At 37.0% G+C, this 26,576-nt stretch overlaps 1 pseudogene; it reads right to left on the bottom strand.

The window, feature by feature from the left end:
• LOC131756884 (Y-box-binding protein 1-like) overlaps positions 1-24,825 on the bottom strand; it is a 468,984-nt pseudogene extending 444,159 nt beyond the window's left edge.
• Between the last annotated feature and the right edge of the window lie 1,751 nt (positions 24,826-26,576).

Raw genomic sequence — 26,576 nt, 5'->3', positions numbered from 1 at the left:
AATTCATTTATCAGTTATAGTAGTTTTTGTGTGGAGTCTTTAGGGTTTTCTATATATAGCATCCCATTCATCTTTATGTTACTGATCTCCAGCGTCATAGCTAACCTATTATTAAACAGATGAACAAATGAATTTAGGAAACATTCAGAATTAAAGAGTTAGCTGCAAATATATCTTGCCTAAAATAATGCATCTGTTATACAAGCTCCCTCCCTCAGTTCTGTCCCTCACAGTGCAATGCATCTCCCAAGATACAATAGCAAATTAGAATAAACTTAAATATTGTAAATCTCTAAGATTAATGTACATGCCTACATTTTCAAAGATTATGGTCACTAGTTTTGAACACAAATGCAAAATTTTTAAAATTACTCTGTACAACTATCCATGATCTTAATAATTTCAAGATGATGTCCCAAATGTAACTTCCACAACAAAGAATATAAATATTATATTTTTGTAATTTAAGCATTAGGATTTCTGCACATACATAAAAATTTATCTGGAACTAGACTGTACATCTGGAAACATTTTGTAAACTGGATTAGAACCCCATGAGAAATCAAAATGCATTACAGACTTAGTTTAAAATTTTAGCTTAATTAGACTTCTCATACCCTATAAGAAGCAATGCTTTAAGATTGGATTGTCATCAAAGGCATATGGTTAACCAAATGTGTGAAGAAATACAAGGTTTCAGAGTAAAACATTAGCAATGTATGTGCAAATGAAAGTGTTCTATGTATCTATACCAAAGGAGACATATGCTTTAAATAGTTCTCACTCCTCCTCATCACAGAGTCATTTCAGTTTTATCGAGAGGTCCAAGTGTGTTTTGTGTGGGAGCTCAAGAGACAAAACTTTTCATAGCAGAAAAGAACAATTTTTGATGCATTAAATCTCTAGTCTTTGCATGACAATTTTTACTCTGAAGGTCCAAGGGAAAATCTTATCTCCCCTTCCCTATGTAAAGTTTATGGAAGATGTTTTACTTTTTATTGGTTTCAATTGTTGCTACAAGAAAAAATAAAAAGCATGATGTCTGGGCACCACACTGCACTCGCTGATAATTAACAAACAATTCCATATGTTGGTCCAAGTGTAGAGGTGAAAACCTCTGCTATCATTAACTATGATTAAATCTTTTCCAGGAATCAGGAATAATATTATAATATTATCTGTTTTTTATCTTTAATATAGTTTATGTAAAGTGTGAAATATTAGGAAAAAATTCATATAGATTTTATTTATAGAATGACTTGAAAAGAAATTTTACTTCCAGATGTCTAAATGAACAAGTCATTGAATTTGGAGAAATACAGAACAATGACAGAGTCTACTAATAGTTCCAAAAGTTTTAGGCATTTCTTAATGCTTTATTACTTTTTAATCCTTTCTCATTTTAAAAACCTTTTCTTATTTTTTTTTATTAAAGTAGTTCACTGGGGAAAATTTAAAAATACAGAAAATCTAAAAGAACTGGAAAAAGTTCATCTCTACTCCCATCCAGAGAAAACCCTAGATAACTGTCCTTTCCTAAAAAAGAAGGAAGTTGTCACTAAAAATATGATAATGGCCAACCAGTTCTTGAGAATTCTGGATATTATGAAGAAAACAGGCAGGACTAAACTTCTCCCAAGAATATCTGAGCAATTCTTGAGTGTCTCTTAAAATAACTGTACTTTAACCAATTGCAAATGAAAACTCTAGGGGTCTGAAAATTCTGGGATCATATGAGCTATATGGAATATGGAAGTAATTAAACCCAGGAAATGGTAAGGAAAATAATAATAGAATAACCACAAGATAGAAAAAGCTGACAACGATTTTTAGGAAAGAGCCAGTGAATAAGTAAATTCCTTAAACATCACCAATGTCAATGACAACTTCTCTCATTGGGCAAACACCTTCAGTAGAAGAAAACTGATCAATTTATTGGGGACATTTCAAACCATGATCTGAGGTTCTGAACATTTTAAGAAAACTGTAGGGCTAGAAGACTGTACATGGGCAGAGAAGAAAAGTAAAAGCTGCTAACTCCAGTCCTTATTCCAGAGTCTGGGGAAGAGAGGGAAGAAAAGGGAAAAGAAAGGAAGGAGAAGGAAGGGAAGAGGGAAGGAGAGAGAAAGTGAGACACAGACAGTGGACAGAAAAGCTGTCAGAAAGTTCCCACTGAATTCCTTCTGAAAAATTACAGAAATTACAGGAAAGAATATATTAGATGAACAAACAAAAATAATCAACCACAACAAAACCTGCAAAAAAACACAAATGAGACTACAGATTGTCCTAAACTGGTCACTGTGATCAGGAAAATATTTATATTTTGCCCTTTCCTTTCTCTTGTGTTGGCTTGGGAAAATCATCACTTTCCACTTGGCCACAGAAGCCATATGCTAATGATGGTGGCCTAGACCACCAGCATCCACAGAATAACTTCAAGGTGCTGCAAAAGCCCTGTTGGGATGAGAAGTGGATTCAAACAGATCCAAGCTGACCTTCTGCCCTCCATCATTCACTCTTTAATGCCTTCTTATCCCCAGGGCTAGTAGATTACAAACTAAGGAGACTGCCTTCTCCCTTCCTTTCCAAGATTTTAAAAGTGAGTGCCTACCTTCCTACACTGTTGGTGGGAATGTAAATTGGTACAGCCACTATGGAGAACAGTACGGAAGTTCCTTAAAAAACTAAAAATAGAACTACCATATGACCCAGCAATCCCACTACTGGGCATATGTCAGGAGAAAACCATAATTCGAAAAGACAGATGCACCCCAGTGTTCACTGCAGCACTATTTACAATAGCCAAGACATGGAAGTGATCTAAATGTCATTGACAGAGGAATGGATAAAGAAGATGCGGTACATATATACAATGGAATATTACTCAGCCATAAAAAAGAACGAAATAATGCCATTTGCAGCAACACAGATGGACCTAGAGATTACCATACTAAGTGAAGTAAGTCAGACAGAGAAAGACAAATATATGGTATCACTTATATGTGGAATCTTTAAAAAATGATACAAATGAACTTATTCACAAAACAGAAACAGACTCACAGCCTTCGAAAACAAACTTAGGGTTACCAAAGGGGAAACGTGGGTGGGGGGAGGGATAAATTAGGAGTCTGGGATTAACATACACACACTACTATACATAAAATAGATAATCAACAAGTACCTACAGTATAGCACAGGGAAGTCTACTCAATATTCTGTAATAACCTATATGGGAAAAGAATCTGAAAAAGAATGATATATATATATATGTATAACTGAATCATTTTTCTGTACACCTGAAGCTAACACAACATTGTAAATCAACTATAATCCAATATAAAATGAAAAATTAAATTTAAAAAAGGTAATTAAATAAGAAATTTTAAAATAAAATAAAAATAAATAAAAGTGAGTCCCTGACCACAGAAGTAGTCTGACAATAAGCATGTGTTTTTATCATCAATGGTCCTCATCTGATGATGGTAAGCAAGAGTGAACAACAGTGGTTCTATAATGTCTAAAATTCTCTACCCTAAGCTTCACCCATTTACATAAGAGAGACAGAAATTATAATTTAGTCCTCAGTGTTTTTTAATACACATTACCAGGCAGAGTAGCTGATACTCTTATAGGATAATGTGCTTAAAGACAAAAGAACAAGTACAACCACTATAAAAGAAAAACAATGAATTTAGCACATATGAATTAAAGCTGAACAGAGGAATTAAAAAATTAAAGCATAATAAATATACTTAAATATATGAAGGAAGATGCTAGCAATATCAAATGGGAACAAGAATTGAAAAACTGATCAAATAGTAGGTCTAAGAACAATAATGGTTGAAAGAAAGAAGAGATTGAATAAACAGCACAATAGACACAGTTTAAGAATAAAATTACAAGCAGGAAATCTGATTTAGGCAACCTTTGAGAAAGCAGCAAGAAAAACTAAAATGATATAAAATAAAAATAAAGAGACATGGAAAGGTCTAGTTCCAGGTGGTGGGAATCCCTGAAATAGGGGAGGTGAAAAAGGAAAGAAGAGACAACAAGAATTAATGAAAAGTGAGACCTCAGATTGAAAGTTCTCCGAGCAACTTAAAAAAACATATAATAAGAAAGCTTACTTCTAGACACACTATTATGATATTTAAGAATACCACAGACAAGAATAGAATTCCAAAGAGGAAAAGCAGATAACCTACAAAAGGATAGGAATCAGGTTACCCTGGGTTCCCTGCAGCTATAATTCATGCTTTAATGTACGGAAGGGAAATAATTTTTTTTTTTTTTTTTTTTTTTGTGGTACGCAGGCCTCTCACTGTTGTGGCCTCCTGCGTAGCGGAGCACAGGCTCCGGATGCGCAGGCTTAGCGGCCATGGCTCACGGGTCCAGCAGCTCCGCGGCATGTGGGATCTTCCCGGACCAGGGCACGAACCTGCGTCCCCTGCATCGGCAGGCGGACTCTCAACCACTGTGCCACCAGGGAAGCCCGGAAATAATTTTAATGTAAGAATTTTAGATCCAGCCATATTATCTTTTAAACACTCGGAAATGATTAAAAAAATCTTCTTAGGCATACAAAACCTCAAATATTTTGCCATATTAAAGCCACCTTGAAAACAATATTGAAGAAAGCATTGAAACAAGAAGATGAAGATGGTTGTAAAAGTTTTATATTCAACACTATCAAATGCCTTGATAAGATTTGTAATCTAGAAGGTTAGAATCAAAGAAAAGAAGAGGAAATACACCTGAAAACAGCCAAAAATGAATTCTAGTAAATATCAACACTGTAGTGGGTAATTATCCTGCAGGACAATCAATGAAATCAATAGACCAAATGATTAGAACTAAAAAAGAAGTTGACAAGGATTTCCTGATATAAAATTAAATTGCAAAATTCATTAGGATCTCTTTAGAGGCAAACAATAACAATTAGAAAATATAATAAAAATGAGATACTACCTAAATACTATATATTTCTAGGACTTATTCAAAACACAAATACCCGGGCTTCCCTGGTGGCGCAGTGGTTGAGAATCCGCCTGCCGATGCAGGGGACACGGGTTCGTGCCCTGGTCCGGGAAGATCCCACATGCCGCGGAGCAACTAAGCCCGTGAGCCATGGCCGCTAGGCCTGCGCGTCCGGAGCCTGTGCTCCGCAACGGGAGAGGCCACAACAGTGAGAGGCCCGGCCCGCGTACCGCAAAAAAAAAAAAAAAAAAAAAAAGGGAAATTCGATAGGGAGGGAGGGAGACGCAAGAGGGAAGAGATATGCAAACATATGTATATGTATAACTGATTCACTTTGTTATAAAGCAGAAACTAACACATCATTGTAAAGCAATTATACTCCAATAAAGATGTTTAAAAATAAAATTTAATTTAATTTAAATTAAATTAAATATATATATATATATATTTATATATATATATATATATATATATAGTGGCAGTATGTTATGGTATAAGAACAATGATCCAAGGGAAGAAAATAGCTCAGACTCTGACTCATGAACAGAAATATATGATAAAGGTGGCAGCACAACCAATGGGCAAATGGTAGATTGTTTAAGAGACAGAGTTGAGAAAAATGTTACTATATGGAGAAAAATAAAACTGAATCTCTGTCTTTGTCCATTCATGCTGCTATAGCAGAATACTTTAAACTGGGTGGCTTATAAACAACGGAAATTTCTCACAGTTCTAGAGGCTAGGAGGTTGAAGATCATGTCACCAGCAGATTCGCTGTCTCAAGAGCCTGCTTCCTGGTAGGAGACACCCATCTTCTAGCTATGTCCCCAGGTGGTGGAAGGGGCAAAAGAGCTTCCTGGGGTCTCGTTTATAAGTGCACTAATCCCACTCATGAGGGTTCCACTGTTATAACCTAATCACCTCTCAAAGGCCACACCTCCTAATATCATCACACTGAGAGTGAGTATTTCAACATATGAATTTGGGGGAGGGGAGACAAACATTCAATCTATAGTCATTCACAATCCACACAACATATAAATGTAGACTCCAAATATATTAAAGACTCAAATATGTAATGAAAAACTATAAAATTAATAGGTAATATGGACGGATAACTTAGGGACATTTGGTGGGGAATGACTTTTTATACGAACCCTAAAACCACATACACACAAAATAGACACAACTTATTACATCAGACTTGAGGATTTTGCTCAAGGAAAGACCTCGTGAAGATCAGAGAAAAGGAAGATATGAAGATCAGAGAAAATGGGAGATTGTAAGAAGTTTTCAATGTCTAAAACTATCAAGGTTCTAATATGTAGACCCTACTAAGAAAATCAAAAAAGGAAAAAATATCAATCCTAGTTGAAAACTGGGCAAAGTATACATTCTAGCAATTTACAGAGGAGGTAATCTAAAAGGCCAGCTAACATATAAGATGTTTAAACTCATTAGTAATCAGAAAAATGTGCAGTAAAACAATGATATATCAATAACAATGAGATATAATTAACACATATCTATTTTACACCTATACTAACAAAAATTAGCCATCTAGATAATACCAAGTGTTGGCAGAAATATGGGAAAATGAGAACCTTCAGGAACTACAGGTAGAAACACGGACTGATGTAGACATTCAGAGAATAATGTGTTAATACTTATTCAAACTAAAGATATATATAACCTATAACCCAGCAACCCTTTTCCTTTGTATATGTCAAAGAGCTCCTCACGTATGTCTATAGGGATCATACAGTTTTGTATGTGGGACAAAGGCTGCAGACATTATAGGGGACAGGATCCAGGAAGTGGGTAGGTAACACCTGGTGAATGCACACTATTGTCACTATATTACACACAGTCACAGGAAAAATCTTAAAACATACTATTGAGTGAAAAACATAAGAACAAAAATAAGATATCTTCTAATACCATTCACATAAATTAAAAATAGATGCATGCGAAACAGCAATTCATATTTTATAAGACCATATGAACAGAAAGATATATATTATGGTTGTCTTTTGTGAAGGAGGGGTTTGAACAAGTGTAAGAAAAGCAATGGATCAATACATAAAATAGGAGAAGGACCTATTTCAGAACAGTGTCGAGAATGTCCCATATACTAAGGAATATGATTAACTTAACTTCTTGTATAATTTTTTTAATAGGAAGAAAAGAAAGTATAAGACAAAAAGAGATAAAAAATAAGAACATGAAAAGATGAGACTCAAATAAAAATCAATACAGAGTAGGGGTGGTGTTCTTCACTTTTCTTTGCCCTCATTGAGGGACACAGATTTCGTCCTTTTGAGAGAGCAAGTATGATAATGTCATACTTCTCTTTTGCCTCAAGGACTGACAATAAGAGACTTGCTTCATTTGAATAAGAATGTCCTATGTAGTTAATTTCCTAGTTGGTAATCATAAATTATAATGAATACAAAGATAGTGGTACTTTTTCCTTCTTTTTATCTTTTCCTTTTTCTTTTTAAATTTTGCTTTTCAGGGCACAAGCATCATCACATGACTGTAATAGTCAAACTTCTTAAAGATTCAAAAATAAGAAAATACATGTGCTTGAACTATCCAATCATTCATCCTCTAAACAAACATGCATTGATATATATATATATATATATATATATACACACACACACATCTCACAGAAATATAACAGGAAAACAATATACAGCAATTAATTAGATGAACTTTCCATACTGTAGAGTTAAGATCATTAACACAGCAATTTTAATTTGAAATTTGAAATTATTAATCTAAATTCATTAGGCCATGTACATGTATAGAATTTATACAGTTTCTATCATGTCTCAATGCTACATTATTTTTTAATTTTTTTAAATTAGAGTATAATTGCTTTACAATGTTGTGTTAGTTTCTGCTGTACAATGAAGTAAATCAGCTATATGTATACCTATAACCCCTCCCTCTTAGACCTCCCTCCCACCTCCCCCCAATCCCACCCCTCTAGGTCGTCACAAAGCACTCTGTGCTATACAGCAGGTTCCCACTAGCTGGGAACTAGCAAGTTCCCATCTATTTTACACATGGTAGTGTATTTATGTCAAACCTAATCTCCCAATTCATCCCACCCTCTCCTCCCCTCTTATAACCAGACCAAAACCAGCCTTTACAACTTATCTCATTGTTTCTTTCAATGTATATAATACATATCAAGAATCTGCAGTGGAGAAATGCATTTGGAAAATAATCTCCTGAAAATAATAATCTCTCTTTCCATGCCTGGCATTCTGTCCCTTATTACTCCCATAAATCTAGTCTTTAACACAACAGACAAATACAATTTTATTAGCTGTGAATCTATTTGGCCGCCTTTGAATGGCTTTCTCAAATTGCACTGCTCTCACAGTGCGACAAGTCCTTTCATGTTGATTAAAATATTTGAGGGATACAAACAACAACAACAGAGTAACAGGAAATCCAGTCATTCCTTTCATCTTCCCAGTGGGAGCTAGTCAGTGCAACTTGACTTTCTTCAAACAAAACTCCCCTTTTTGTGGCTGAAGAAAGCCTTTGGCAAACACTTATCCTTTGATATGATATGCACTTGACAAAAATCACAGAGCAAATCAAGCCACTGCTTTGAAGAAAATGCTTATTAGAAATCTGAAGCTCTTAAGTGCACTAGGACTTAATGCCATTGCCAGCAACATGAGGCCAAATGTGTCTGTGGCGTCGATTTAAAGTCAAGTCCAAGTGTATTGACTTCAGGACTGCAGCTGCCACCTTATTCCTTAAAGTATACCTTGAAGAATTGTTTAGTTTTCAAGTACATTCTGGAATGTCAGTTCTATATTTCATTCTGGTGAAGCATACATTTTATTATTAGAAAGGAATGCGAGAAAACCCTTGTTCTATAGCGTTTGCTCAATGGCCCAGAGCCTCCAGTAACATGCTAATTTCTTTTCCAAGTAGAAACTCAGCTTCTGAGGTGAGAATGCTCAGATATCCAGGGTCAAACCAGAATTCCAACATGAACAGCCAGGGCTGGAAATCCTCATACACTTTTGGATCCCACAAAAAACAGATGGCACATTCAAATTAGGAGAGTTTACGGGGAATTTAATAAAAAGATTTTATAAATGTACAGGCAAGGGTGAAAAGCCCAGAAGGGATGAGGCAGTAGCCCTGGCCTTTTAATAGGTGGGGCGTTAGCAACCCTAGGTCTGCAGGGGAGTGAGTAACTGGTGACCAAAACCCAGAGACAGAGAGGCTGGGTAGACAGCAGCCACCCCACAGGAAGAGAACAAGAGGAATAGGTCCCAAAGTTCATGTTCCTCCCTACTTCCTATCTCCCACTGGTTTTCCCCACTGTCCTCACCTAACCAGGGGACAAGAGGGCAAGGGAGCCAGCTGACATGGTCCTTACAGGTCAGTTTCCCAAGTGGATGTGCCTCTGTGGAGCACGTAGAAGACAGTCTACCAAAAGACATCATCACTTCCACCTAAATCACCCCAGAAGGTAAATGGCAGAAACCTTCTCTAAGTGTTGACCTCAAGTAAAATGAAAAATTCAAAACTCTCAGATTTTCTGTGATAAAGCCCATGCAGTTTTCCAAATGGAAATGCAGAAGTCAAGTCAGGTTTGTAATTAAGTTAAAAAACATATTAAATAGCTCTGTTAATGATATACATACACCCAAATAACACAACTATGTTTTTTAAAATACGAATAGTATGCTTCACTGAAATAACTATAACAAAGGTATATAAACATATATGAAGAAACTAAATTGTAAATATTCCCTGAAAGAGTATATTTCTATAATAAACAGTTTTATCAAAATGTTTTCCTCTTTGATTCAAGAAGTCATCAGTGAAGAGAATTGTCTACGTAGGAAACGTTTTCCCCAGTAGCTCAGCTCTCGCTAATCTCTAGACATTTCTGCTTTGATCTCTTCCTGACACTTCAGGTCCAGCATGTCTGGAAACAAATTTGTGTTTCCTCTCTCTTTCTACCCCATGAGTACTAACTCTCTGAATGATGGATCGTGGTGGGAGGGGGTTGGTATGTACACCTGCACTGAGCTTTCAATATGGTAAATATTCAATTAATATGTTTATTGATTATTGAACAATTATGCTTTTTAACATCTATTTTCAGTGAATAATGAAACTTTGCATGAAAAATATAAATGAGAAGTATATGCTGAGAAGGCACTAATTCCATTTCTATCCTTAGGTGATCAGGATTTTGGAAGAATGAGCAATGATTTACAAATGAGACCACTCTACTTAGTAAAGTTAATGGAAAATCTGACCCAAGAATCTTTTTTTTTTTTAAGAAGATGTTGGGGGTAGGAGTTTATTATTAATTTATTTTATTTATTTTTGCTGTGTTGGGTCTTCATTTCCATGTGAGGTCTTTCTCTAGTTGTGGCAAGCAGGGGCCACTCTTCATCGCGGTGCACGGGCCTCTCACTATCGCGGCCTCTCTTGTTGCGGAGCACAGGCTCCAGACGCCCAGGCTCAGTAGTTGTGGCTCACGGGCCCAGTTGCTCCGCGGCATGTGGGATCTTCCCAGACCGGGGCTCAAACCCATGTCCCCTGCATTGGCAGGCAGATTCTCAACCACTGCGCCACCAGGGAAGCCCTGACCCAAGAATCTTTATCAACTAAATTAAAATGATAGTCTGTAAAGGAAATGAATGAATGCATTATTAATCTGTCAAAATCAGTAACTCTCAGAGATGTGATCTTACATAATTGGGAGACAGTAAAGCTAGCAAACACAAAAAAAGACTTCAATTTAAAAGTATGGTAGTGGAAAGAGCACTAGCCAACAAGCAGGTGTTCCATGCCAAAGCTGAGACCAATTACCAGTATGACCATAGGCAGTTCTAAAGTGCACGGGGTATAAATGAAACAAGACGAGTCATGAGTTGATGACTGTTGAAGTGGGTGTAAGTAAACGGGGATTCTACACCAGCACGGTCCAATAAAAATATAATGTAAGCCATATATACAGTTTCAAATTTTCTAGTTGCCACATTTTGAAGAGTAAAAAGAAATAGGTGAAATTCATTTTTAAATATATTAAACTCAATATACCTAAAACATTATCATTTCAACATGTGTCACTAGCCACCTTTGAAGTGCTCTACAGCCACATTGCCAGTGATCACCATATAGGACAGCAGAGTCCTGTGCTACTCATTTTACTTTTATGCATGTTTAAAATGTTTTCATAGGGCTTCCCTGGTGGCACAGTGGTTGAGAGTCTGCCTGCCGATGCAGGGGACATGGGTTCGTGCCCCAGTCCGGGAAGATCCCACGTGCCGCGGAGCGGCTGGGCCCGTGAGCCATGGCCGCTGAACCTGTGCATCCGGAGCCTGTGCTCTGCAACGGGGGAGGCCGCAACAATGAGAGGCCCGTGTACCACAAAAAAAAAAAAAAAAAAAAGTTTTCATAATAAAAAGTTAAGAGAAAAAAGTAGACAAACTTGTGTTTATCTCTCTCCACAGCTCAGTTTCCCCATCTATGTGTTGAGGGAGATGTACTGGTCATTGGATAATTTCTAAGGTGTCTTCTAATTCCTTATTTCCTAGTTTCCCCTTTCTAAAGCATTCTTTCTGATTTTTCTTACTACTCTATAGGAAGATGTACCTTTTTAAAAAAGAAATTCCTTTATGCTGTCAAAAAGTTATAACCTGAAAATTACATTCTCAATTTATCTAAGAAATATTTCGGGACAAATGACCATTTATGCATAAAATAATTTTTCTACTGCTTCAAGACCAAGTGGTCATATATGAAGTCAGTTTACATTTACCACTATTTTGTTCATTTGGTTTTTCCTTTCATATAAGATTAACCACTCGACCCTGGTGAGAAATGGAAGAGGTAGATTAAAAACACAAATATAAATCAGAATTCATGTTCAGTAAGTGATTTTGAAGGAATAGGAGTTAAAATATTTAGGTACTTATTCCCATTATTTTTGAAAATTTTGTCCAATAACTTCACGGATTTATCTCATGTGTTCATTTGATTTTTTGTATTATGTTTTATAGCTGTATTTATAGAGCCACAGCCTCACACCATTCAAATTTTTTACTTAAAGTAAAAATTTCTGTAAATGATTGAATGTGTTTAGTATAAAATATCTATCTTTATGACTGACAAAACTGTTTAATTTTAATTTGATTGCTTTGATGGCCTGCAGACCCATTCCAGACCCATTCTATCCTCTTATCTCAATATTTAGGTCAAGCTCAGTGGATGCTTCTAGTGTCATTTAGAAGAAACGCTGTAGGTGTATCTTTTATTAATCCCAAATAGAAGGAAGTTGTATTTTTGACCAATTTTTAAGAGATCTCGATATATATGAAAAATTCTGGCTTACTAAATATAATTTACATTTTATCTATGTAAAGGTTATTTGCAATATTTAAAAGGTTAATTACCAAAAACACTCTGCAATTTTTTTAATAGGAAACTATTTTGGGTACCCTTACATGATAATTACATTTTGAAAATCAATTTGCACACAATTATTTATGGACACTATTACTACAATAAATTAGTTTAATTATTAATCTATTTTCAAAAATAGAGAGTTAAAATCTATAGAAATATCTACTGAGTTAAATGGTATATACCTGTTGAGATTTTTTTTCCCAATCATACTGCAAGCCTTGAGTAGACATAGGATTAACACGATCTCTTACCAGTCCTTAGAATGTGAAGTAAGATGTTTTTTTACCAGGTACACTATCTCTTTCAGTTGTTGATTTAAAAATTGTGGTTGACCTCCTCTTATAGGTTGAACAACATGCTCTACATGTGAGTGTTCAGGGTATATGAGCTAATCCCATAAAATAATAAAATACATAGCCTGAAATCAGACATACACACATATAATTTCTGTAGGCTCCTTCACTATTATTCCCATGGAAGAAAATTTAATTACGGAGACTTTTTTGGACAACAAAAAATCATTACCGTAAATCAATTGTTTTCTTTATGGTTTTCTTCATTCAATCAGTTTGTCTGGTCTTTATTACCTGTGAGGTTCCAGCCATCTCATTCTACAACTTTCACAAAAATAAAGATCCATTTCCCTTAATGGAACTAAAAATTTATTGGCATTAACAAGAACAGAAGTCCTTATGCAATTATGGGAATAAAGGTTGGTTCTCAATTATGGGAAAAAAGGGTTGTTCCCCTGAATTGGCGATCCTTACACATAGCATGAAGGAGAGAAGTTAAGAAAAGAGTGAATAGAATAAAAATAGAATTATACTACTAATTATACCCTAAGCACACATTTCTACTTACCTAATAATTAAAATATTTAAAGATGCAAATTGAATTCAACAAGCAACTTTTCCCTGTCACCAATTTATCCTCAAGGGCCTCAATGTTTTATCACATAAGTTCAGCATCTGTAGTTCCTAGTCTGGCAGAAAGTTCTCCAGGAGAATATTCTTTTAAAATGGAAGCCAAAAGAAAAATGGAAAATCTGTAATATAACTTGGAGCTCTATGCTCTCTTTGTAACAGATCAGGTGTCCAAACACTGGCTCACCTTCGGGCCCCATATGTTCCAGCAGTTGTCATCTGCAAAAGCAAAGGTTCTCTGGATGAAATGCCAACTTATCTGCAAGAAAGTTGAGACCCTCTGGCAATATTTAGACTTGTATTGTTAGTAATAGCAAGTGTCAGAAAAAGTTACTGGATATAACTCCAGATGTAGTACCTACAGAGAACACCCAGTTGTTCTAGCAAGAAGAGTAAGATATACAATAAGAAGTGGCCTTCAAGGTCCAATTTTAAGCATGATCTATTCAATATTACGGTCCCCTAACTCATAATTAGAAATACATCCTAGGTATTTCACAAAATGGACTCACTGCCTCTTGGATAGTTTTTCCCACTTTCCCCCACACATGTTCTCATTTTTAGACATAAATTCTTCTCCTTATTGCCAAGACATAACTGAACATCTCTCCCCAAAACGTCCTTTGCTCTCCATTCCAGAGAATGGAATGTCTCATTACTTCAAAGCCAGAGGCAAAATTCAACTTTCTAGAGTCAATCATGACAGATCTAATCTAAATGGAATCACTCACATTTCTAACTTCCTATGGTGTCTTCCACACATTGTTCAATTCTAGTTCCCACTAACAAAAGTGAGACTGTTAATGCTGCCGCTGATAACTGATGTCATTCACTTCTGATGTGGTATAAACAAGACCTCTAAACTGTTACAGCAGAATGAGGAAGGAAGAATAATTGATATGAGAGGAAAAGTGTTCACCTATAACCATTTCATTATTGCAATAGCATTAAAGGACAGTGAGCAGGGAGTGATGCAGAGCAGGTAGCAATAACTGGATAGTAGTGCAGTCAAGAAGAAATAACAGCAAAATCAAAAGAACAAGAGGAAATAATTGGCATAGCATCCAGTCACTCAACAAACATGTAATAAGGATCTACTACAAACCGGTCAATAGGATTAACATTTACAAAATAAAAATGTAGACCTCTCTCTCAAGGATCTCTAGTAGGAAAGACAAAACCTCATAAATAAATGTAAAAATAATAATAAATAAATAAAACATAAATCATAAGGGAGATTTAAAGAGCTTTGCTGGGGAGGGGGTTGGGAGAGGGGAAACAGGGCTAGCCACACAGGCAGCTTGTTCTCACTGTGTTGCCTAATTTAACACAGCACCCAGCTCTCTGTGGACACTTAATAACTACCGGTTGGCAAATGGATAAATGCCAGTGGTTGGGGAAAAGAGATGAGTGTGTTATCTCCCCGGCAGCCCAGCAAGCTGGTGTGGATGGTGTGGGGGGGCCTCCTTAGCTGTGACAGCTACACAGTGACTCCCAGTGGTCACAAGTTGAACCTCATTTTTGATCACAGCATAAGTACATAATTTAGTGTTAAGTAGATATATATATATACACATATATATTATATCATTTAGTATCATTACTAAAGCCATCACCCTTTTAACAAACTTTGGTGCTCATTATGCTTAAAAGGGAATAATATTTCTCACAATGATGTGAGCTAGACAAACAAGTTCCTTTCCAATCCTGAAAGCCGGATTCTATTATTTTAAATTAATTTTCTAACATGGCCAGTGTGATGTTATACTTAACATGAAGGCTGTTCTGAGAAATAAGCCTTGTTGTCTCCAAACTAACAAGAATGCCCTCCTCGGAGAAAGATGGGAATATTTCTGAGTTTTACCTAAAAATTAGAGGCATTTCTCTTTTCTCAGAACAATTATTAGCTTGATAAGAGTTCCAAATTGTCCCAATTACTTTAAACTATGTACATTCTTCTCCTTTAGAAAGAAAAAGAAGAATGGGTCATTATATTTTTGGCCATGATGCCATGGGTATTTCCATTGATGTTTAATATTTCTCTACCAATAAAAATAACTATGTAGTAGGTCATTCTGGCATATTAGTATTTACTGAGTTCAGTTCAGTTCAGAAAACACAATCAGTGCCAACTATGTGTCAAACATTGTGCTAATGTATTCCCATCTTCTTTTACTGGAAGAAGAAAGATGGGTAAGATATAGCCCCTGCCTGGGAAGGACTTACAGTGCAGTGAGGAAGACAGACCTCACTGTCTTCCAGATACCAGAGGAAATGTGGGGGAAAAAATACTGTAACAGAAACCAGCAGTTTGATAAGGCATCATAGTTTAAAAGCCACCCTCATACATAACTCCCACATGTCAGTCACCCTCCAAATCCAGTCATTGCGTGAGTAACTGTCATCTTCAGTCCCATTCATAACGGTTTGGGGAAGACTCTGACCTATGATTCCACTGTTGTCAGCCATTCTCTTGTTCTTGCATATTAAATTAGATGAAGGCTCTGAATTGACATCAGAGAGAAGAGAAACGAGACAGGTAAGGGAAAAGAACAGTTAAGCTGTATATTGAAATCCTTCGAGAAATGTCCTGTCAAGAGTATAGCTAGAAAATTCAGGATGCAAGATGCTGTATATTACCGTGTAAGTGTCCAAGGAGATTCTTCTATCCCCAAATGAAAAGACACTGCATGAAATCAACTGATAACACTGTCCTAAAACTGGACACCTAAGTGATATACATGGACATCTGTTCATGTAGACTGACCCCTAGTGGTATAAACTGATTGCTGCAGGGACAATAGTCTCAGAAAACTGTTTTTTAAAAAAAAAAAGAGAGACCAAGATCACTCTCTTCGAAATGTAGGCTATATAGCTTCATAAACATGTACATTCTAAGTGAGATATATGGCCATACTGTCCTCTCTAAAAACTGAATAAACAATCTACAGAATTTATAATGAAGGTGCAAACAATTTAACAGATAACAGACCTATCTAGATGGGACTATCTCCCTTAAATGACTAGCCGTATGTTATTCTATGTGGCCTCTACTATTGTCACCACATCTGTGTCTCTATGAGACAGTATTTTGAAAGTCTTCATAATTGGCTGCAAATGACTTATAACAAAGATTCTTTTCAATTTTCTAATTTTATTTCAGTGAATTTTGACATACCACAAAATAACCTAGCCTAGTAATTATGAAATACATTCTTTAAAAAGTAATTTGTAAGATTCTAAGTAATAAAAACCTAAAACATACATCATTAACATGTTAACTACATAATAATTACAAATAAAATTGACAGTTAAAATGAAGAGCAACTTATTTCATATACTATGTGCTCCTTTTTATAATGAAACAATTACATATCAAAGTCAAAATAATGTTTAGGTTTAAGGAAAGATGAGAAAAGAGTAAGTACATGGTTTTAAACATATAAAACTAGAAATTAATGGCCTTTTCTTCCCCCATCAATGTCGAAGATAGATTAACTAAGACAATTCTTGTTATAATTAAGGAGTTTAGAAACAAAAGCCACCCACAGGGGTCAAGTAGGAGGTCTCATGATCATTTTCTCTTTACTCTAGATGATTTCTACTGGCATTTCAAGGGGAAATTGCATGATGCTCTATGTGTTAGACATTCTTTTTCATTATGCTTCTTAGAGAGAAATATTTCTAGTTTTGCTTTTTGCCCATCCCTACTAGATAAGTCTACAAGGCACTGGTGAGTAGGCAAGATAGGAATGTCACCCAAAGCATGAGTGCCTAAAGACATACTTGTTGTGTATTCCCATCTTCTTTTAAAAATGGTTATTGCTTGCCCCATATTAGGAAAAAAAAAAAAAATATATATATATATATATACCATTACATAGGCCATCTGGAAACTGTTCCACCATGAGGAATATATACTACAATGCACTGCAGTCCAAGTAAATAGTAAAGAAACCATAACTTGTTAACTATGTAAAATGCATAACAATGAAAATCAAAAGAAATAAGATAAACATATGCAAACCATTTCTAAAATAGTGGAGTTAACCTGAAATGATTCTGTAAATTCAGGAATTCTTGAGGTCAGCTTATCAAGAAGCTCCTAAATGATGTGGCTTCTTCTAAGCTATTGGTGTACTAGGAGAGTAATATATCTTTGAATTTTTCCTCCTCATCCACAACGGAAATCACAAGAACTTAAAGAAAACTAACAAACAAGGAGAAGGAGACAACGTTTCGCTGAAAAAAATAAGGAATGTGCTCAACAGTAGAAAGATCAAGCCAACAGATGCTCATTAATGACACTGTATATCCTGGCATTCCACTAAAACAACCCAGAACATTTTAGAAACTCCAGCTCTAAGGTTTAGCAGTTCTAAAACTTTCACTCCATTTTATTTTTTGCATATAATTAGAGAACTGACAGTAGTAATTCTAGGTAGAATGACCGACGTTTGCATCAGATTGAAAGGTGGGGAATAGCTTTCAAATCAATATATATTTCCCCAAAACAATTTATAACAGACTATAACTTGCAGGTCATTTGTGCGAAATTAAAGTTCACCTTATATTTTTTTTTGTCTGCAGTCTGTGCTCTTCTTAAATAACTCTTACCTTCAAAAGCACTTCAAAATCTATGTTGCAAAAATTCCATACATACAATTTCTAAGTTTTCCCAAAGTATTGTCAGCAACTCCTCCCATGAATAATAGAAGCCAACATACAAGCTGTAGAACTCAACAACTAAAGCCTCTTCCTTATATTTGAAACCGCTAGTGACAGTCCTGCCTGTTTATCAAAGAAATTTTTTTTCCACACTTTCTGCTATTTACCTCTCACACCACTGTTTTGAGAACCTCTGGTCTAGTCCAATAGCACTCAGCACACACGTCTACAAATAAAGCTGTAATTCAGTTGCAAAATCTCTAAAGCTTAAGACCATCAATAAAAGAAGAGACACGCAAAAGCAAGCACAAATTCCCAAATCAGCACAAAAGTAAAATCTTCAGATGCAACAAAAGAGTGAAGAGCTAAAAAGAACCCTTACTCTACATATCCTAATCACAGGTCCCACTTCAATCTTCTTTTTTTTTGCTGTTGTATTTTTTTAAATATATTCTTCCCTTATATTAAAGTCATGTCAGTGATCTATCACAGCAAACATATCCAGATGGAAACACAGAAAAATGTTCTCCAATTTACACTACAGAATGGACAAAAGGGCTTTAGGTTTAATATCCACTACTACATAAATAAGTCTCTTAGGTACCCTTGCATTCTCCAGTTTAAAAAACCTTTAATTTCAGCATGTGGAAGATGTAGCCACACTGGGCTGTTATTTGTAATAGGTCTTGCCCTCCCTCTCTCCTACAATACTCCACAGAGTGATGAGCAAATGTATTCCCATTACAGTTAAAGAGTTTGGAAATTAAAGCTATCAACCCAGAGGTAGATAAGTAAAATCCTCACTTTATGAAAGTTTTCCAGATGTCTTTACATCCGCTTCTTTCCCTTAAGGCAAAGAAGAACCAATGTGGAAAACCCTGATATTTTAAATAATTCCCTTTCGGTCTGGCAGTTTTTCCTGCACAAGATGCTACTTATACCTTTTTTGGCAGACTGATGTTCACAGTCACATGCATAGTGTAAAAACTCAAACATTCTGTTTCTTCTAAGCTCAACAACTACCACTGAATGTAAACTTAGTTGCTTTGACATGGGAAATTATGACAGAAATTTCAATTAAACAAACTATGCTCTTTTCCAAACGGTCCCTAAGGCCAGATTCTCAGAGTCAGTCATACATAAATGTCATTGCAATCATTCCAAATAGGTTGCTAACATATGCAAAAATCAGAGTAGTCAACTTTTTTAAGCTGAATGACCTCTCAATAATACCTCACGGTTATTTAAACCTGGTCTCCAAGGATTTCAATATGTTTTATTTACCCCCTGCCACTCAAGTTATAGGTAGGATGTAGACAGAGTTAATATTAAATTAATTAATTAATTAATTTAAATAAATAAATTGAGAATTAAATAAATTTAGGCAAAAGCACTTTGAAATCAAGTAGCAACCAAGAAGACAGAGTGAGGCAAGAGTGAATTCAGTACCACCTAACAGAATGAGAACGTGAACATGATATACTAAATAGAGAAGAAAAGAGAACGGGGGAAGAGCCAGCACAAGCACAAGCCAGCAAGTGGAGTGGGCTGACTGTTGCACATCTCCTTCCTTCCCCTAGCAAATGGGGAAGTGGTGTTCCCATTGTGCAGATGGGTTGCTCAGACGACCTCTAGGGTATCTGAAGCTCTGGGTGACGAAGACAGGCAATAAACTTAATTCCATCCTTTATTTCCTCTTCACTAATACTCAAAATGATGACCTTTTTGAAAACATAAATTTATGTTTTAATTTCATGTGAAATTCATTGGTAACTCCTGGGCACAAAAACAATAGTGATGAACACAATTTATCCCATTTTAAAGCAAGAAAGGATATTAGAGCTCATTTTCCCAATTATTTCCCTTGTAAAAAGGAAACTGAGACCCAAAAAGGTGACATGAATTGTTCCAGATTATACAACGAACAAGGGACAAAACTGGAACTAGAACTTAGCTCTACTTACTCCTGGTGTCATGTTCCTTCCTTATGTCATCCCTCGTGATATCTGCGGAATCGCGACCTCTAACCTCGGTCACAGTCTGTCTCACTGGTCTACCTCGTTCCTGGGCACCCTGGTTGGCAGCACCCTCCATTCCTTCTCCTTGCACAGGAGGGCTGAAGCACAGCGATGGCGCCCAAAGCGTCTCTGTAGGGGGGTGGGCACCGTAGCCTGAGGCAGGGCCGGCGCTGTGCGGCCTGGCCTTGGGGAGCATCTTCCATCCTTCACTCTTTCCCCCACTCTCACCATTCTGGTCATTCTGCTGGTCATTGTGTTGCATCCCCTGCGACAGGGAACGCCTCTAGAACGATTCCGCTCTGCTGTTCATTGACTGCCCCCGCAATCTTTTCTCCAACACAAACTCCACAGTCTCTCCATCCCCTACACCGCGAGAGGACTTCCTGGGTAATTCTTTACGGCAGTCGGCTGTACAAATACATCTTCCTTGGAGTCCTTCCTGTTGAGGAAACCATATCCGTTTCTTCCAGCGAATATTTGTTCTCGAAACCTTCCTCGCGTTGCTCTTGCAGTGCCCGCCAGCAGGCGCGGCGGATGTGGATGGTACCCGCCGGATGTGGATGGTGCCCGCCGGCACGCGCGGCGGATGTGGGTGGGGCCCGGTTTGGTGTCCGCCGCACTGAAGCGGGGAGGTTCGGACGCAGTGTGTCGGCCTCCCGGCTCACGGGTGCGGCGGGGAGGGGGAAGGGGAGACCCGGGCAGCTGCGCTCCTCGCGGTGTGAAGGTAACTCGGCCGGCGGCAGGGCTGCCCAGGGCCCACGGAGGTCTGCTCTCCACTCTCGCTACCGATGGAACTCGGCAACAAGTTTTTTGAATGGCTAGTACGTTGGAATAATGTCCTAAAAGCAAGGCCTCATTTCATTCTTCAGAGTTGTACTAAGTTGGAAATAAACTATGACTTATGAAAGAAATATGGCTGGGTTTTTACTAATAAGTACTATTAGCTGTGGAAATCTATGTTGTGTTCTAAGCAAGGGCTCTCTTTTACGGTCATTTCTTTATTGGATAGTCAGAAGACTGGCACAGTTTTTTGTAACATTGTGACTGAACCCAATTTTGATAAGATTTATGCCATAATTTCTGTCTTCAGTTCAACCTGTATCCAAAACTTCAAGTAAAACAGAATTTCTAACTCCAACTGTGAGTGTTTCCCCTTGCGGTATGTTATTGAACTTAAAATTACACCCAACAATTGAGCCTTCTAGGTACCGTATGTAATGTTTATTTTGCAAGAAAACTTGGATGATTGTTCCAACATAAAGAAGCAAAGGCAAATTTTTCTGGTGAGAATACATATGTGAATTTTTAGACGTATTATGGTTTCCCTGGGGCACATTTATTATGGTTTTTGACGCCTAGAAATTTGCAGTATCTCACATTAGAGGGGAAGAGGAGACATGATTGGTTTTATTTTTTACTACTGTGTAAAATAGTTTACTGAGTTCCGTGTAAACACACTGTTTTTCTAATGGAGTATTTTGCTTTTACTGATAATGTATTTTGCAAACAAAGCCTTTAAGGATAATAAGTTCTCCAGACTGAGAATGGAAAGCAGGCTTGATGTCTGACTTGAAAGCGACTGTGAATAAAGGTCAGCAGACAGCATCGATATCTGATGATTTCTCATCAGTGCCTCACAAGGCAATTTCAAGCCAACAAATATTTATTGAAAACTTACTCCATGGTAAGCCAAACCCTGTTCTGGGTTATTATTAGTTCCTGTTCATACGGTCTATAGACAAACTTTAAGATAGCGACTGTGAAGATACCTGGTCTACCTAGGCAGAGGAGGAAACCATCATGGTAACTAAATCTGAGTTTTCACACCAAAATATGAAAAACAGTATAGGTTCTTCTGTCTTTCAAGGGTCCTACAGAGCAAACTTGGATGACTGTCAAAATGCAATATTATGTTATACTAATTGACAAAAAAGTAAAAGATTTTATTTCCAATTTTCAGCTTTATGTGTTGTTCTTTTAGGTGTTTGACCTGATATATGAAGTATGGAATCACCCATGGTGACAGTGCTTGTGTAAAAACTAAAGGTTCAGACTTCCATGGTGGTGCAGTGGTTAAGAATACACCTGCCAATGCAGGGGACAGAGGTTCGATCCCTGGTCTGGGAAGATCCCACGTGCCGCAGAGCAACTAAGCCCATGCGTCACAACTACTGGGCCTGCGCTCTAGAGCCTGCAAGCCACAGCTACTGAGCCCGCGCACCTAGAGCCCGTGCTTCGCAAGAGAAGCCAGCACAAGGAGAAGCCAGCACACTGCAATGAAGAGTAGCCCCCACTCACCGCAACTAGAGAAAGCCCGCGTGCAGCAATGAAGACCCAAGGCAGCCAAAAATTTTTTTAATTAAAAAAAAAAACCTGAAGGTTCTCCTTTTTTCTTAAAGATGCTGCCATATTCTATATTTTTAAAACGAGCTCCATTAAAACTAGCGCTTCTAGCAAAAATCTTGCTGATTCCATTGAAAAGGCATATGGAACTACTGAGCAGTTTCTCTTGTGTACTCAAGAATCTTAAAATAAGAATGAGTTTCACAAATGTAAAGAGATGAACAAGAAGAGAGGAACAAAAGTGAAACCCAAGAAAACCTATTCATTTACCCATCTCATGTCAAGTTCTTATTAAGTGAACAGTTTATGGCAGCAAGGGCTTAATGGTGGCCGAATTCTCAGTGTATATCCAGTTTTTAAGTGGATGGGACACTGGACTGATAAAGAGCCTGCTTTAGTAGTAATTTGGTCATGAGCAAGTCTTTATGTTGAAATGTACTAAATGACCAAAATATTAAGACCCTCTCTGTGCATGCAACTCAGATAGATACTATTACTGCACATCCATTTATTGAGGAAAATGTCTTAAAAACAGGAGTTAAAACAGTTGTACACAGAGCTCAAATTATAACTATAAATTGACCTCTAAGGTTCTTACTAGGCTATCAGAAAAAGCCCACAAGAAACAAAATTGAACATCAGTTGACCTGTAGGTTCCAGAGATGAAATACATAGAATATTATTTTAGTTTTATATTTATTTGAAGTATTTCTATATTGTCCAGTAAGTAGGTTATTTAACACATGGCAACTTTTAAAAAACAATTGGCATTTTACATATTATATTTTAAACTATTTACAGTGAGAATGAATGTCTCTGAACTATGAATTTATCCTCTGAATAACAAGCCATAGCCTGGAAAACATGTGAATGGCCAATAAAATTCAATGTATGATGTTCTAATTTGTCAAACAAGTGAAAAACTCTGGGATTATGGAAACTGAGAATCCTGAAATAAATCAATAATTTGTTTCCTTAAATGTGGTTTTCTCTAGAAAATTGCTTTAACATTAATCCAAGGCTTTTGGAAGTTCCAAATAAACAGCAAATAAATGCATTGAATGTAACAAAAATACATCATTTTTAATTGTTTTCAAGAAATTTTCTTGAATTGTACTGTGTCACGCTACGCTACACTGGACCACATTAGATTGGGTAGAGTTATAATGTTAGAACTAATCATTAAACCAAATCCTAGCCACAAATTAATAAACCAGATATGGAATTATCTTAGTGTGAGATGTCAGAGAAAAGTAATTTATCACATACTCAAATTTAGGAAATATCAGTTGAGTCCCTTTCACATGTAAGGCTTTGGTTTATGTTCTATAGAGTATGTAAAAATCAATTGAGGAACTTAACAGTTTGATGTGAGATGTGTGCACAACTGTTAGGAGAACCATACACTTTGTGACAGAGGCACTAAACACCAATCCCAGAAGAGGCTGACCCTTTGTAGGCTTTGGAGATCTTGAGATGAATGGTTACAGGAGTCGGAGAAAATTAGTCCAAATGTGGGCAAAGAGGAGCATCCCCAGAATAGGGCCAGCTTTAAGAGACCAGGCATAAATACACAGAACACACTGGATGCAACTCTGGGCAATGAAAATGGAAGGGCAGATACAATGCAGTGTTTGTTAGCAGGCAGGTCATCAACAACATCTGTTCAAAGATTACATGGAGAAAAGAAAGAGAACTCATCCAATTCCCATTGTTTCACGGAAAACAACTGCCAGAAATAAGTAGGCAAGATGTATCCAGTCAACCAATAGCATACGTGGTCTCCCAAAGACCTAATGCCCTGAGGACAGATGTGAGAATGGGAAAGACAAAAAGTAGGAAGGAGCTATTCCCATTTGGAGGATCTGAGAGGATTTCAAGAAGGAGGTATTATTTTAAATGAGACTTGATTTAGAGTTTCAGACAAGTAATATTTCTGAAAAAAACACGTAAGTGCCCATAAATATCAGGTGTGTAAGAAATATATTCTCAGCACAGAGGGTCAGCTGCTGCAGGCCAGCAAACAGGTGAGGGTGCAGCATAGATGCTGCAGCTACCTGCATCAGCTCGGTAGCTGGAAGCCAAGGAATCCTTGTGAGTTGGGAGATCTGCAGAGCTGGCAGGTGAGAGGCAGCCCATGTGGTTGAACAAATTAATGTGTGTGTGTGTGTGTGTGTGTAGGTAGGTAGTGTGTGGGGGGCGGTTTCTCACTGTTAGAGAAGAGATTTACAGACATGGACAGAGAGAAGGATAGAAAGAATCTTCAGGAGAGTTTAAGTAAGATACATTAGTATGAATTCTTTTTTACAACTCTAAGATACATATAACAATATATAGAGATATATGAATATATGTACATGTATTTCCTAGTTCTGTTTTCTGAGAGGTCCTTGAAGCAATACCATCCCAATAGCAATGATCATGTCGAATACTCAGATCTTGGTTTCTGAATAACATCCTCCATCAAAAGGAACCAAGAGCCTCTTAGAAAAATGGCTGATTCCAGGGCTGGGGTGAGGCAAAAACAAGATGAGCCTGGAACATCTTGTTATGCCAAATATCAAGAAAATGCAAAAAAGACATAAGAGTCAGCTTGGGAAGCCAAATCTATAACAATTTGTATCAAAATAATTAATAAGAGTAATGGATTACTAACTCATTGAACAAAATACGACTTTGTAAGTCCATAAATAATAAACTAAAAAATAACAAAATAAGTCCATATAATATAAACAAATAAATAATAAACAAATGAATAAATAGACAAAAAGGAAAAGCTCTTCCTTATAGTAGAATGACAACTAATAAATTAAGGCAGAATGATGAAAATGGAAAATCACTCACTTGACAGCTATTGTAGACTCATGGCTGATTCAGAAGGAAGTCATCAATGAATGCTAAGGCTGGTTGGAGGTTTGGTAAGTTACAGGAGAGTAGTATACTATCAGAATTTCTCCTCACAGAAAACTAATAAATTACAAAGGGGGAAATTGTGATGCCTGCTACACACGAACCTGACCAAGTGATCAAATTAACATCACTAGTGGTAGGATGACTCAACTTCTGTGCCTCCATTATAATGAACGGAGAAGGGCAACAGTGTGATTTTGGTGCTATTTTTGCCAAGAATGCATGGCCTGAGTGGGGTTAGGAAAAAAACATCATTTGAACTCATGTTGAGGATCAGATTATCAAGATCCTCAGGGAAACTCTGAGGAATTGTTCTAGACTGAACAAAACCAGTGTCATGACAACTAAATGCAATGTGGGTTTCTAGATCACGAAGGAAAAAGAAACATTGTTGAGGAAATTGCTGGAATTTAAATGCTGTCTGTGGATTGGATGGTAGTGTTGTATCATTGTTGATTTTCTCATTTGGAGGCCAGTAAGAATGTACTATAAGGGAGTTTCCTTGTTTCAGAGAGGTAAACACTGTAATATTTAGGGGCAATGAAGCATTACAACTGCAACTTGTTCTCAAATGGCTAGACAAATGACAATGGGTATATATATATATATATATAAAGAAAGGCTGAGAGAATACATACAGAATCAGGGTAGATAGGATGAGGCAATTCTTTGTACTACTCTTGCAATCTTTCTATAGGTTTGACATAATTTCAAAATAAAGTTTATAAAAGAACCATGACTTTATATTCTATTACTCAGTGTCATTTCTATGTCGAGCCACATTTTACTGAAATGACAATTAATCACAATGAATTCTAGGTTTTCCCTTCTCCAGGGATGTGTCTAACCTGGTGGGGTTGTTGGGAAGGCTGACATGGTACCAGGCATGGAGGGGTCTGGCCCTCCTCCTCCTTGGGTCATCTTCCAAGGCTCATCTGGACAGAGGAGTCCATCACCACCACTAGCCCCGCTTTCTCTTCTGCTTCCACCGTTACTGCCTCTGGAGCCCCTCCTTCTTATACATGCCAAGTCCATACGTGCCATTCAGCTTCTGTGGGTGCCTTTCCCCTCTCTTCACTAGGCTCACTGGACAAGCATCTCTTTTCTGTTTATGAGCTGTAGCAAGTGACCTCTGTGAGACAAGACATTACCTATCCCTGTCTTTTTCTGGGTCTACCCTTGTCACTTGCCTCACATCTCTCCCAAGTCACTCTCCCTCACCTAGCCCTGGTCTGGGGAAATTATATTTTTCTGAGGGAAGAGA

This window comes from Kogia breviceps, chromosome 5, assembly GCF_026419965.1.
Source record: "Kogia breviceps isolate mKogBre1 chromosome 5, mKogBre1 haplotype 1, whole genome shotgun sequence".
NCBI classification, from domain to species: Eukaryota; Metazoa; Chordata; class Mammalia; order Artiodactyla; family Physeteridae; genus Kogia; species Kogia breviceps.
The sequence above is the reverse complement of the archived record's forward strand: the minus strand, read 5'-3'. Positions and strand labels throughout refer to the sequence as shown.